This window comes from Pungitius pungitius, chromosome 2 (assembly GCF_949316345.1).
Source record: "Pungitius pungitius chromosome 2, fPunPun2.1, whole genome shotgun sequence".
In the NCBI taxonomy this organism is placed as follows: domain Eukaryota; kingdom Metazoa; phylum Chordata; class Actinopteri; order Perciformes; family Gasterosteidae; genus Pungitius; species Pungitius pungitius.
In genome coordinates this window covers 7,012,438-7,024,989 of record NC_084901.1, presented here as the reverse complement: position 1 = coordinate 7,024,989, position 12,552 = coordinate 7,012,438, and the positions used below count along the sequence as shown (strand labels likewise).

Genomic DNA, 12,552 nt, shown 5'->3' with positions numbered 1-12,552 from the left:
ACAGACAATAAATATCACGTCAGGAGGATGGCGATGCTCCTTCATGGAACACTGCATGTTTATTAGAGGCAGGAGAAGTTTAAGAGAAATGCTAACAGTGTTCATTAATGGGCCGCATCCGCGTTTGATGAGGCATGGCACATCCTAGCCACCGGCCAAACGGTTTTTTTTGGGGGTGGAGGGGGGTCGGTGGAGCGAGGGGCATAACGGCCACTGGTAAACGGCTGGTAATTGTGTCCAAATTGTACAGCGCGAAGGCCTCTCAAGGACTGACAGTGACGGAGCAATTATGGCAAGCCAAGCGAGCTGTGTCAAATTAGCCCCTCACCTCCCCTTCTACATGACTCCGAGGCCCAACCCTTTCTGCCACCCGCTGACAGGGAGTCATATTTCTTTGCCCTACATAGCAACGTGAAGTGATAAAGCCTTGATCGTGAATGATAGGCAAGACCAGCCATGACGGCTTGATGGCCCAAATTGTCAATAGCTCTGTACCTGAGCACTGGGGGGGGGGGTCACATGGGTCTCTGAGCAGGTATGGAGATACTTAAGACCTTTGGAGGGAGGAAGTTAAGAAGGAATGAGAGAGTGGTGGTGGGGTGGGGGGGGGGGGGGGGGGGGGGGGGGAAATCATCGACCTGATCTCAAGGAGCCGGGCAAGGTCATCAGTCAGCGTTGGCTGTCGGATGGATCACACACAGTGAAGTGCGCCTGACTTCGGTAATTACATCTGACTGCAGAGTGGGGATGTCTTCTTTTGTAGGCCCACAATGACTGCATAATTTATAATTAACAGAAATCAGTTCAGTCACAAGGATGTTCGTCAGGGCTTTTTGTTTTAGGGCGGGACGGTTTCGCTGCTTAGAGCTGGATCATCATTCAATGTGTCTGAATGCTACATGTCTCAGTTCGCAGGCGTTTAGGCCAACTTGTCAACAAAGCGTTCAATTTTTGTCCTTGAAAATAAAAATACTAAGAAATGAAATACTGAGTCATTTTTAATTTCTACCACAGAATATGCATTTTGGAAGGACTTGAATATATGTTTTGGCAAAGTCCTGTGATGTTTTCTTTGCGGCCCGTCTGCCACTGTTTATGCAAACCAGTGGGGGAGGAGAAAGAACAACGTATTGGCTGGATGAGCAAACTTTGGATGGAACAAATGGGTTTCATGAAGATCACAGTGGAGAGGATCAATAGGACTGATGATTCAAGGTGTCAATCCATACATGCAAACACATTCTAATTGATTTTCTCCTATTGATTTCACTTGTGCCTCTGCGGCACTGGTTAAGATGGGAACATGTATTTGTATTTGATGATAGAATTCAGAGAGTGATTAGTCTTACAGCGTCTCGAAATTAGCATTGCCTGCTTTGATTTATGATTATAATGCATATTAAATAAACCTCAGACAACAGTGCAGCCTTTGAATTATCATGAAAGTAGTGTAATTTATGCACCGTAATGTGATAATCATCTCATGAATTATGTAAACAATTATGCTCATAAATCACATTTTCCTAAATCATTTAAAAGTAATTATTAGAATGTCTCTTTTTCTACTTCCCGTTACATTTTCAATGTGGAATTGTAATGAAATATTTGTACGCTTTACATTATAGCACTGACTATACAGGTACAGATCAAACTCTTGTATTGATGTGTGTATGGGAGTGCATGCTCGTGGCCATGCGGGTGCACGGGTGCATACACGTGCTTGCACGCTAGTGTCTAAAGTTTCAATCCGAGTAAATCAATCTTGTTACTGCCATTAATGTCACTTTCAGCTCATCATTCTCAAATTATATTTAATAATAGATAGCTTTTGGGCATAAATGTTAATGCAGAATTGCATAGAATTTGATGTTCTCAGAATGGCGTGCCTCAGTTAACCTCTCAATATTTAGAGAGCTACTCCACTTCCATGCAAATGCATCAAAATCCACAGAAGTGAATGCAGGATCACATCTTTCTCTGCAAACTTTCCTCTTAGTCCAAACCAAACATTCCCATAATTCTGCTCTGTGCTTTGACGGGTACTGCTTGAATAGTAAAAAGTTGCTATGATTACTGCTAAAAGCAATTTTGACTAATTTGGCTTAGATAACATGTCAGCCTCGATTCCAAGTCAACTCTGTGGTACATTTGAAGGACAAGTGAAGGCGTATCATGTGGTTAAATGTGATGTGTTCAGATGATGTGACCCAAGATTTGGGTCAAGGGGCTACTATTTCTTCTTTTTTTTTTTTTTTTCATATAATGAAATTCAAAGAAAAGCAGTGGTCCCATATGCCCAAACTGATAATAAACATGAATATATAAAGAGAAAGATAACTCAAATCCCCATTTCTTTCCCAAGCTGTCTTGCGCTGTATGTGATTAGGTGGATTAGACCATTGGGACTTCTTTAAAACCTGTATCGATTAGCCATTAACCCACCAACACCAAGTAATCTATTTGAAATGCTCCCGGATTTGTCGTTGCCGGTCGGGATTCCATTCGGTGTTGCCTCAGGACATAAACTTTGATTTCTCTGTTTTTCGCCGTTGAAACTCGGGGGGGTAGGAAGCATCTCTGCAGCCCCATTACATATTAACAGCATCGGCTGTTATGTTCTTAAAACATGATGAGTACACTGGAGCTGAGTTGCCTGCATGATTAATTATTGACACTGTCCTTTGCGCAACCCTTAAGAGTCTGTTATCTGTTCTATTTTTTTTTTATTTTTTTTTACCGTCCCGTTATAGAGAAATATATTTCTTGGTGTAACTTGGGAAAAGCTACTTTTTTTTATCGTCAACATGTTGGAACACTTTGGCTTGGATGCATGTGTGGCGTGGGTCGGGGAATGAAACCACGGAAAGGGACGGATGGAAGTCATCATCATTGAGGTTTCCTAAGGCGCTTTAACATTCACATGGTAGCTTTGCCTTACACTCTCATAGCTTCCTTTACGTGTGTGTGTGTGTGCAAAAATCTGCCAAAGCAATTAGGCCCCAGTTTGCCAAATTGAGAAAACACTTTTCATGAGCATGAGTCTTAAGTCCAACTGGTCTATTGTGGCAACGGTTGTCATTTAGTGCTGCACGATGACAGCATACAGCAGGCTCGTTCCCTCCCGTCCCTCTCGGCCCCCAGTGGCATCATTTTGTTTATCAGCGGGATTCTTTGGTCCTGTTGTTTATTCATAAGCCATTGTTTTCAAGCATGAACCGCTCTATTTTGAAGGGTTCCATATGTGTCAGCTGAGTGTCAGTGGATGGCACCAGCACGCCTCCAAGCACCTCCCGAGACTCCCACTCTGACAAGGACATTTCTTTCCTCCCCCCATCCTCTTCAAGCTCACAGTGTAATGAAAACTAAATACGCACATCTTCCCCTGCTGTCTGTCTCTTATCCAACTCTCTCTTTCTCTTCTCTGTTTACTCCCTCTCTCTCTCTCTCTCTCCCATTTTCTTCTTCATCCTTCCCTCTCTGCCTTCTTGACACCTCGGCCAATGGGAGTTGTTTCTGTTCCCGGCGGTTGTCAGGAGAGACAGCCAATAAGCAATCAAAGTGGCGGCCAGTGGCTGAGACAAAGGAGCACTCCGCCTTTTGCTGAGGTGCTGCAGTGGGCGGTACAGAGGGGGCTTGCATGTATAATTAAGTGAGAGAGGAAGCCGGGGCCACTTAATCTTCCCCCTAATGGTGATCCTAGCTCCATCACTGGGGCCCCTCTGGGGGGGGCCGTACCCCAAAGACTCACTCTCCGGGTCACCGCTGTCCCCCAATTGTCATTGGCAAATCTTTTTCATCGGCCGGAAGAGCTGTTTTCCTGGACCGATGGCATTGATCCATTCATCATGGCTTTGTTCCTTTAAGAACTCCGAGGGCACGCCGAGGGTCTGCCGAACGAGCCATTTATCATCCAGCTGAGAAAAATAGAGGAGGGAAGTGAACAGATGCATATTTTACACAGCTTTTCTCTAAACTCACAATGGCCTGACGTATTTTCAGGTTTGGCTTGTGTTGTCACCGGGGCACCTGTCACCGGTGTTATTCATATGGACACGATTATGTCCAACTGCAATAGGACTTTGCCTGTTTGACTATTGATTGTAATGAATGCGCTTCCTTATGTCGGTACACAAAACACATTAGGAATCAGCTTAGCTTAGCGTAACAACCAGAATGAAGGGGAATAAGGGGAAAAAGGGGAATAAGCTAGCCTGACTGTTGAAAAATCCCTAAATCTGCCCGCCAGCACGTCCTAAAGCTTGAAGCGACAAGTTGTGGTTTCATGAAGAGGCTATTTTCTGGACAGTTTTTAATGAAAACCTCAGCCGGCTCTTGTCACATAATTAGCATCCAGACATAAGTGTGGTATCAGTCCATTCATATAACTCCTATTTCCTGAAACATTAAACCATTCCCAAAAGAAGCAGATAATCGTTTTTTGTCCCGATATACAGTATGTGTGAGATGTTTCTGAAGCTATTTTTTCAAATCATTATCATCATTATATATTACACTTCTGGTATTATGAAGTATTTGATCCCCTCGACGTGTATAGTTTTCTTTGATGGACATTCATAAAATATAGAGATAAACATAGAGACAAACAGATATGGACTTACTCCCCCCCGGAAATAACAACCCATACTTGAATTCTCCTGTATCCTATTGACACAGCTAAAGGCACCATAATGGGCCTATTAAAGGCTACCTGCATCATGCCTAATTCATCGGTGGGGGTTTCGCCAGGGTTCCTCATTCAGAGGAGTGATTCAAAGAAGCAGCAGCATCAGCCAACAGGGGAGAAGCCCGCACTGAGGTCCCCCGATGTCGGCGCTGGCACTTCCAGCCACTGGTGACCCCTCACTTCCTCGGGTTGGAGGCGAGAATCGGGGGACGAGGACAGGAGAGCAGATTACCCGTGTGACTCCAGTCCAAATGGAGCGTCTTGTGGTTATCCCTCTAATACAGACTATTATGTGGTCCCACCACTGACACTAATGGGATGTTACAACCATTTAAAATGATTTAATGTCTCCCAGGTTCGGGGCCCTAATGGCCCTCTTTATACGCCGATGCATATTATGAATGGCAATGACAGTGTTGTGAAGTGGCTCTGTTTCTCTCGCTGTATATTATTTATTTTTTAGGCTGCTCCTGGCAGTGTGACGCGTCGCTTCGCGATGGGGCAGCAGACACTTGCCCGAGAGTCGCTGGATGGATGACGGACCCCTTATAGGCGCCCATAGTGTGCAGCAGCAGTTGTCATTATAAATGTCTTATCGCGAGCTCCTTCACCGATGTGCACCGGGCCACATGCTGGATGATTTGTTGGTATAGTGTGTTCAATCCATTCTGTCTGAAGTATCTTATATGGCTTAAAGTGACTGACAATTAGCAACAAAATGAACCACAATGGCTTTACTTGGTGTTATATGGTGTGTTCAATGATCCAAACGGTGGAACTAGACAAAAGTGTTCAGCGTTAATGTCAAGCAAAACATTTTGTGTCAGTGAGGATGTACTGTATTGGTTTCTGATTTATAAATTTTTACACAAAATTGACATAAAGACGTGAAAGAGGTACCCAGTAGAAGTACTCAATTAAGTTTTACAATAGAAGCGCACTTGAATACAAATGAGTGGTTACTTTTATTACCAAATTAAGAACATGTGTTTTGTATGCCTAAAATGCACCACTTTGGGAAATAAAGCGGCTCAGTTTAACTGAAAACACTTTTTCTCGATCGAGAGGCAGAGCAAATTCTCACTGTGCATCCCGTGCCACAAACTCCGCTTCCTTTAAAGAAACGTCCCCCCGCCCCCCCCCTACACCCCCCCCCAGCCTGCTGCTTTCCTGCAGACATTTGTATTAAACACATCGTGAGAAAAAGAGCCTCTTTCGGACTTCGAAAAATCACTGTGTTTCCCATTGGTATGACATCTCTAGATGGCCTGCATAGCTTCTGATCCTGGGCTTTATCCACTGAAACCAAGCTGTCCAGCAGGCCCATCCTAAATTGTTCAAAGTAAAGAGCGAGTATATATATATATATATATATATATATATATATGCATGTGAGGGTGTGTGCACTTTGATGTGCGGGTGCGTTTAGGAGAGGGGAGTGCTCATGCGAGTGTTTGAGACAGAAAGAGAACCCAGAGGATTGACAGCTCCAGCAGTCATTACACGCTGGATTGAATGCTAGATTAGTCCAAAGTGGCTCAGGGTCAAGCGGCTGCCTGCTCCCTTTTGGCACTCGATGACTTTAATACCCGCTACTGTATTAGTCAATTACTTCGAAGGCTAGGCTGCCCTCTCGTTACCTCTCCCACGGTCCTGACTCCATGCTTTCTGAAGCATTGTCTTTTTATTGTATCTATTATTTGTCTTCATTCATAAACAAGGTGTCTCCAAAAGAGAAGAACCAAGGGTTGCAGATGTGTTTTCCAGGACTAAAGTTAATGTCGTGCTCTACATCCAATGTGACCAGTAAGATGCTTTATATAAGGCTGTCACTGAGTCATTTGTTTAACAAGCACAGGCTTAATCTGATTGGCAATCAAGTCATGGTATCTTGATTAATAATTGGGAAGCTTTTCCTTGATTTACTTATAAACATGTTATTTTTGTTAAAGCTTTTTCAGAAGGGATATTTCAATTCCTAAATACCTCACACTGTTCTCAAAACTCTGCAACCCATTACTTTTTTTAAACATACCGTGAACCTCTGTGAAAAGATGGAAAAGACCCTCTTTCACTGCGGAGCAAAGGCGCCTGTGCGCGTTAAAGCTGTTTCGCGCTTGGATGTTTGGTCTTCTGACCATCTAAACACGACGAGAGCGCTCCGTCATTAGATCAAACTCCTGTGCTCTCCACCTCTCTCTGTCCATCACCGCCGTACTCCTCCCATTAAGCTCCCATGTTAAATTGCTCTTGTGTGATTGTGTCATCGGGCTCTCCCTTTCCCTTTCTCTTTGGGTGACTGATATGACCTTTAGGTACACCGGCTGACAATTACTGTCACCGAGAAATTGAATTATTAGCTTTCTCAGCCAACAGAGCCGCGGGTAGATGGTTGGTAGTTGAGAGTAAAATGCTGTAATTACTTAGCCAAATTGCCATATTATATTTTTTCGCCACTCCTATTCGTTTTTCATTCTTCCCGGTGAGTGAGGTAGAAGCGGGGTGAAAAAGAATAAGGGGATGCGTTGCGCGTTGAAGCTCAACAACCTTTTCAGGGTGTTGATTGTCAATAGGAACAATTTAGAGATGTCTAGGGAGGGGTCGGAGGGAAAGGTCACCTGCTCTCGCTGCTTTTTGTCTCTTTGCCTCTTGGTCAGTCTGACTGCCGGAGCTGTGTGGCCGTTAATTAACCAGCATTTGAGATGGATGGATGGGTGGGAGGGGCCTTCGGGGGTCACCCCGGGTTTTGGGAAAAGGATGTGATGCTTAAAATGGGGAGGAGGAGGAGGAGGAGGGGGGGCGGCACACATAGGGATGTCTACACAACATACGGTGAGAAAGGAGTCTCAGAGCCCCCCTTTTTTTCCCCTCCTCTCAGACATGCAGTAAGCCTCGGGCATTCTCATCCTAGCCGGCACATCTGTATTAACCTTTTAATCTGTTCTCCAAATACAAAGATACATGCAGAGAGGCACAAACAGAGCCGAGTAAACACTCATTAAAGGAGAACTTGGGGCCAGACTTCTTCCCTTTGTACTGTTTGCCTTATCTTACATTTCAAAGTTCTCATTAGAGCATTTTGTAATTAGCCTCCGTTGTTTGTGATATTTCCTGTAAATTAAGTCTGCTGTCTATGGAAGCATAAAAGAAAAACATTCCCTTTCTTTTATTTTTCAACTTTGTTTCATATTTGTTTAACAAAAAGCAGGTCCTTTAGTTTTGGGAAGGAGGAGAACTCTGCCTTAAGGCCTTTTGTGTCTCCCAAGGGAAGTGTGCAGTCCTTAAGGGATGTCAGCCGGGCTGTCCATCATGGGTCCTCCAGTTTTAGAATGCGTGTAATGCTGCACCGGTGCAGTATCATAATTATAATGCACTATGATGAGATTGTCTTCACTCCAAACACTTTTATATTTTACCTGAAACTCTTTCGATATATATTTACCAATAGTATCTATCATCTATTGATACTTATTTTATTACCATTATCTTTCTCACATTCTATTCCATTAGTATAGAAACCACTGCAAATCTGAAACTCAGTAGTCCGGTTCTCCCATTTCTTATTTTGCCTGGTGACAATCAAAGATAGAGTAGAGTGTGTGTAATGCGTAGTACAAAGAAAAAAAAAACCTTGAGAAAAACTTGTGGTTTTGGGCTAATATGTCATTTTTCCACCTGTTGCTATTGCCTATACAACATTTAGTTTAGAAAACAAAGCCATGGCATTGTTGTATTCACAGTTGTGAGGGACTACTGTCTGTTCCCTTTACAAATTCATAAAAATCAACTCAGATTTCACAGGCGTTAGAGATTTTACAGTGGATTCACCTGACCTGAGCATCTAAAATGAAGGTGCTCTGAATCATGGCTCCTTACAAGCTTGTAAAGACTGAGAGATAAGCGCCAAGTGAGACCGGGTAGCAGGCCAAAGATGAAAGCCCGAGATGGTGGAAAAATATACCAGTAAAAAGTTGGAGGATAAGAAAGAACGAGTGAGTGAGAGAAGACCCTATGAGAGACAGATGCTGTACATGAAAAGGCTTGGAAACAAGAGAGAGGAAGAGGGGAGCTTGTGTTATTTTTCTTTCTTAAGGTCGAGCCAGCTCAAAAAAAAAAGCAGGGGGGGAGGAGACAATTTCCACACGCCATAAAGGACAATTCTGCTCATTGCTGCGTCCCAGCAGAACCCGCTTGCTCTTTGTTTTTAATTGTCCATGAACAAGGCATTGTTCTGCAAGATCAGGGTCGGAGGAAAAATTTCCTCAAACCCGTTCATTGTTACAGGGAACAAATTATAAGGCCTTTCATTATTTCCTCTGATATAAAGAACATGTTATTTCAATTTACATAATTCTCCGAGCAGCGCCGTAGACACTTCTATAAATAGCGTTATTTAACTTGCCGCAGATTCAAACGAAAAGAGAAGTCGTAATCTCAAACGATGTTGTGTCTTTGTCTCTCCCTCATAGCTCCCTTGAGTGTGTTTCTACACGCGGTAAAGCCTTAACGTTTCCACTCTTCGGGTCTGGGCTTCGTAAGCGTGTCAAAATCGGCCCGTTTCTTTTCACCAATGCTGCGTTCATGTCAGTCGACGGGGAGATGACTTTGCTGTTCGCCTGTCGGAAGCATCTCGTGCAGCTCGGGGGGGGGCTTTCGGCGGACTTTGTGCCTTTCGCAATGAAGTTGTTGTGTGACACACAGTGTTGTGCAAAAAAAACACAGCAGAAAAAAAAAAGAAAAGAAAACGCAGATAGCCCCGGTCTGAAACGTGCTTATCCTTTACCTTGAAGTTTGGTTAAAAGTGTTTTATAAGCTGCTTCTGCTCGACTCGCACGGCTGTGCCCGAGGGCGAGCAGTTGATCACAGACGGAGGCAGGACTTACAGCAGCGCAGGACTGACTCCGACTACTTGGGGTGTAATAATTCTATTTATTTTTTTTATTTTTTTTCAAATGCAGAGGTTAGGCACAATGCTTTTTTGCCTGCCGGAGGAATGGCATTTACAGGCAACTCTGGTTTCATTGCACCCGGTGTTGGCACAGGAATTTGGAAAGGAAGGATGTGACATATTAGCAGTGTGAGCGATTTTAAATCCATTAAAAATGAAACCCTGTTAATTGTAATGTTGTTGGTGTGTGGGCCCCTCTGTTATTCAGTATTCACCGACGGTAAAGTTGAAGTGGTTTTAGAATAATTCCCCCCACTCGGCTGTCTGTCCTCCTCCTCCCATGGCCAGGGCCGCGCTGCCGGGCGCCGCCGTATCCATAAACCCGGCCCGCGGCCCCCTCACCTCTCATTTCTCATAGTATTAATAATACAGAGGTATTCATAAAGTGGGAGCCGTGCTTGTATTAAAACAGCACTGGCCCGGGATAAACCCAAGGTCGGCCACGAGGCTCGGCTGCTATTCACGGCGAGAGGCGAACGGAGCGGTCATTCCGAGAGATGGAGGTGAGCGCCGCGACCGAGGCGCTTGCTTCTGTTTTCGTTCTGAATGTGCGACGAGTGAGCGAGCCGAGACCTCTTTAGCCCTCGCGCCGCAGCGATGTCACCTGCGTTCTTTTGTTGTGTTAAGAAGAGTCAAATGACTTTCTGTGGGATGGGTACGGTCTGACCTTTTTGACCCCGCGGCGTGATACCTGCGACGAGGAGCGGTCGGGGATAATAGACTGCTGAAAGCAAATAGCAAAGCAGAGGGCAAGCAGGCTGTCACCCGCCTTTGCCTTTCCCCTCATTGGATGAGATGATGCAGACACAGAGGAGCAATTACAGGCCGAGTCAGACGTCCATTTCCATTCGTCTACGGAGTAGAAGGCCCCCGGCGTCCCGGCTGTGGCAGGCAGGAGGAGGGGGGGGGGTGACAAAGGCCAGCAGCAAGTCGTATCTATTTTCAGCCGTACTTTCGGTTAGTTTTGTGATCTCAAAAAATAATTCCCGTGTTTCTGTTTTTCATTCATTCCTTCGACGGAAAGAGTCTGATTATTGATCACTGTAACGCTGAAACTATAATAAACCAGAAAGGAGGATGGAGTTTCCCCCCCCCCCCCCCCCCCCCCCCGTACATCTGGTGCCCCCGCCAGCCGACCCCGACTGTCACAACCGTGTGTCTGTCTCGCCCCGGTGTCTCTGTCTCCTAAAGGGCACGTTCGCTGTAGCCGTGCTGTTGTGTCAAGGAGACGTGCGAGAGAATAGACCCCCCCCCCCCTTCTCCCCCCACATTTTAAACAATCACATGCCCGAGGAATTCATTTGTCTTGGTTTGGCTTTGTCTCAGAGGTGACACGCGAGCGCGGCGGGGGGGGAGGGGGGGGGGGGGGGGGGCTCCTTTTGTTGCTCACAATTGATGCCGCTAACGGCGTAATAAAAATGTCCAAAACTTGCAACGCGGTTTGAGGAAGAGCCCCTTTTGTTTGAGCCTGAAGCTCTTGTACAGAGGAGATAACTGCAGGCTCTGTCGGTGGCGAGATTAATATGTTACCCAGTTAGACCCGAGTGTTTCCTCACTCCGGCTCTATCTCCGGTGTCAACATCATAGCTCTTCCTTTGTATCGTCCCACTTTGAATTCAGCCCCGCTGATTGGACTCATTCTACCGAGCCGGTAAACAGCCGAAGGAGAGCTTATTTAATCTCGCCGTAGACTGCTCTGGTTGCCAAATGATACAGCCGCCATCAGGTTTAAAATAATCCACCTGAGACAGAAATAACCTTATTTAATCATTAAAGGTTGACTTATCATTGGCTTGGGGTGATAAGGATCTCACACAGTTTGCTACCGCTCATAAAGGCCTTCAATGGAAGGCTGTATCCAAATAGAGGAAGCGGAGAGATGCTTTTCAGATTATTTCTAATACTGATTTATTTACCTTTTTTTTTTTTTTTTTTTTTTTTGGTATGGTGACAAACGGTAACCTGACACGGCTGAATTACTGAACTGTGTCTGAGGACTAATGAGAGAATTTTCCCCGGAGAATCTTTATCTATTGCTCCTCGGAGAGCACCTTGGGGACTCGCTCTCCTGTCTGTCACCTCCACACTCACACACACACACACACACACACACACACACACACACATCCCAGGTCCACCCCCACCGACCCACTTCTCAGCACCGCTCTACCACTCTGCTGTCTGCCCGTCGTCCCATCTCCACCCCTCCGCCACCTCCCTCACCCACCGACACCCCTGTTTCCTCTAACACTATCATGTAGCACAGCCATTTCACTTTTGCACCTTGCAATTAAAACCAGAGGAGAGGCGGAGGAAAATAATACTCTCATACCTTATTCCCCCACTCCTCCTCGCTACTATCTCGAACAAAACTCCTTTTTATTTTTCCTCTTTTTGTCTTTCATACACATACACATATACGCGGCACTTGTTAGAAATCCGGAGTTTCCGAGTATCGCAAGCATGGAATTAATTAACAAAGGAAATCTCACCAAAGCCTTCTGTCGAGGTAAATCATTTTGCTTTGTTCCTTTCTGCTCTGAGGATGGCAGGTGATAAACCCAAACACAACAATACGAATAAGTGCCAAGTAAAAAGTGAAAATGATTGTGCCAACTTGAGGAACGGTGTCCATTCTCTGCACCAACTGCTTGAGTTCTCCTGCAGCGCTGACCCACCATCACACACACACACACACACACACACACAAAAACAGGGATCACACACATGCACGCACACCCGAACACACACATAGACACCTGTGAAGTCAAAGAAGTCTTTGATCATTGGTGTTGCTATACTGACCTCTGCAAGATCCCCCCCCCCCCCCCCGCTCCCCAAACTCTCTAGTGGGTTTGAGTGCACATAGAGTTTGGGTGTGTGGGTGTGTGGGTGGCCCGGCATTTCTGGTTTCTGGATT

At 45.2% G+C, this 12,552-nt stretch overlaps 1 protein-coding gene across 1 annotated transcript in view; it reads left to right on the top strand.

The window, feature by feature from the left end:
* The first annotated feature begins 1,603 nt into the window (after positions 1-1,603).
* Positions 1,604-12,552, top strand: part of LOC119211081 (aldo-keto reductase family 1 member B1-like) — an 86,749-nt gene continuing 75,800 nt past the window's right edge. Inside the window, exon 1 of the mRNA XM_062560291.1 lies at positions 1,604-1,608. The gene's annotated coding sequence lies outside the window, so the exon portion shown is untranslated. The remainder of the gene's footprint in view (positions 1,609-12,552) is intronic.